We start from the raw sequence: 2,568 nt of genomic DNA, 5'->3' as shown, positions 1-2,568 counted from the left end.
TAGTGCAACAGAGACAATTCTCAGGTCTCGCTACTGATAACCCAAACCAACATTTAAAAAACTTTCTTCAGTTAGCAGACACCTTTAAAACCAATGGAGCTTCTCCTGAGGCGATACGCTTAAGATTATTTCCCTTTTCCCTCAGAGATAAAGCTCTATCATGGTTAGATTCCCTTCCACCCAATTCAATAACAACTTGGGATGACCTTAGGAAAGTTTTTCTTGCTAGATATTTTCCCCCAAGTAAGACCGCTCTTCTTCGAAACCTTATAACTAGATTTACCCAACTCCAAGGAGAGTCGTTGTTCGAAGCCTGGGAGAGATATAAAGAATTATTAAGAGCATGCCCACACCATGGCTTAGAGAATTGGCTAATCATCCAAACCTTCTATAATGGACTTCATTATAACACTAAGATGACCATCGACGCTGCCGCTGGTGGCGCACTGATGAATAAACCTTACCCTGAAGCTAGTGCCCTTATCGAGGATATGGCCCAAAACCATCAATCATGGGGAGTAGAACGAGCGACAGTGGAAAAGAAGGAAGCCCAAGGAGGAATACATGAGCTAAGCTCTATAGACATGATGCAGGCTAAAATGGACGCGTTGGCCCTTAGAGTCGAACATATGTGTGCAACTCCGAATACTGTAGCCGCAGTTTCGCCGAATTGTGAGATATGTGGAACGCAAGGACACCAATCCGCCGAATGCAATCTGTTAAATGAAACCAACACTGAGCAAGTGAACTATACCCAAGGGAACCCATTTTCTAACACATATAACCCTGGATGGAGGAATCACCCAAACTTCTCCTACAAAAATAATAACCCTATTCAAAATACCGCACCTCCGAGACAACAAGGTTACCAAGCCCCTAGAACAAATCAACCTATGCAACCTGTACCGCCAAACCCGAGCTTTGAAGAAATTGTAAAAGATTTCATCGTTGCTCAAAAACAGAAAAACAAAGAGTTCATGAACCAAAGCGTCCATGTTAACGAACTAATTACCCAGTTAGGAACCAAGGTTGATCAAATCATTACTCATAATAAGATGCTTGAAACCCAGATCTCTCAGGTAGCGTTAAACCAAGCCCCACAGACTACCCCTGGAGGACAGTTCCCTGGACAACCTCAACAAAACCCGAAAGGGCAAGCTAATGCCATTACTCTACGAAGTGGAACCGCTTATAAGGAGCCTTTAAACCCTAGATTAAGTGAGCCTGAAACTTCTAAGAGGAGTGAGGAAAAGGAACTAGAGAAGCCTGAAACCCCGGAAAGTCAAGAAAAAGGAGAAGAACCTAAAAATAAAACCTATGTACCACCACCGCCATACAAACCACCAATACCATACCCTCAAAGATTAAAGAAAACCCAAATCGATAATCAATATCAAAAATTCGTTAAGGTTATAGAAAAACTTCACGTAGAAATCCCCTTTACAGAAGCCATCACCCAAATACCTTCTTATGCTAAGTTTCTCAAAGACATACTTACGAATAAACGTAGACTTGAAGATCCGAAACCCGTGGAATGTAATTCTATTTCCGAAGATAGGTTAGCAAAGAAAGATAAAGATCCCGGAAATTTTTCCATTCCTTGTATTTTAGGGAATCATGTCATCGAAAAAGCTTTTCTAGACTTAGGAGCTAGTGTGAGCTTAATGCCTTTAGCAGTTTGTGAGAGATTAAACTTAGGAGAATTACAACCTACTAAGATGTCGCTTCAATTAGCCGATAGATCCGTTAAATACCCTATAGGCATACTTGAAGACGTCCCTGTTAGGGTGGGTCAGTTGTTTATACCTACTGATTTTGTTGTCATGGACATTAAAGAAGATGACGACATACCAATCCTCCTAGGTAGACCGTTCTTATCGACTGCTGGAGCCGTAATAGATGTTAAAAAAGGAAAACTAACTTTTGAGGTAGGTGAAGAGAAGATAGAATTTATATTGTCAAAATTTCTTATGGCACCTGTGATAGGAGATTCTTGTTATGCCTTAGATATCATCGAAGAATGCATTAGGGAATTAGAACAAGAAGAAGAAAATAAATCTATAAAATTGCCATCAACCCTTATTTTGGAAGATGACAATTATAAAACACCCTACATTGATGATAACCTTCACGAATGTTTATCTCTTACCCCAGATCCTATGCCTTGCCCTATGAAACCGACCGTAAAACTTAAGGAACTGCCTAAAAACCTGAGATATGAATTTCTGGATGAAGATATGAATCGTCCAGTTATAGTCAGTGCTACCTTAAACCAAAAAGAAACCGATCAATTATTAGAAGTTTTACGTAGGTACCCCTCAGCCTTAGGATATAAGATCTCTGATCTAAAAGGAATAAGCCCATCCGTATGCATGCATCGGATTTTGCTTGAAGAAGATTCAAAACCTTCCAGAGAACACCAACGTAGAATAAATCCTATAATGAGCGCGGTAGTTAAGACTGAAGTTCTTAAGTTACTAGAGGCAGGTATAATATATCAGATCTCGGACAGTAAATGGGTGAGTCCTGTGCATGTAGTACCCAAAAAGGGAGGCATCACAGTCGTGC

General features: G+C 40.4%; 1 non-coding gene across 1 annotated transcript; it reads right to left on the bottom strand.

Moving 5' to 3' along the window:
* Positions 1–254: 254 nt before the first annotated feature.
* Positions 255–361, bottom strand: LOC127109404 (small nucleolar RNA R71). Its single transcript, XR_007796701.1, has one exon. It is a non-coding gene; the product is annotated as a small nucleolar RNA R71 (small nucleolar RNA).
* Positions 362–2,568: the final 2,207 nt, after the last annotated feature.

This window comes from Lathyrus oleraceus, chromosome 7, assembly GCF_024323335.1.
Source record: "Lathyrus oleraceus cultivar Zhongwan6 chromosome 7, CAAS_Psat_ZW6_1.0, whole genome shotgun sequence".
Lineage (NCBI taxonomy): Eukaryota > Viridiplantae > Streptophyta > Magnoliopsida > Fabales > Fabaceae > Lathyrus > Lathyrus oleraceus.
The sequence above is the reverse complement of the archived record's forward strand: the minus strand, read 5'-3'. Positions and strand labels throughout refer to the sequence as shown.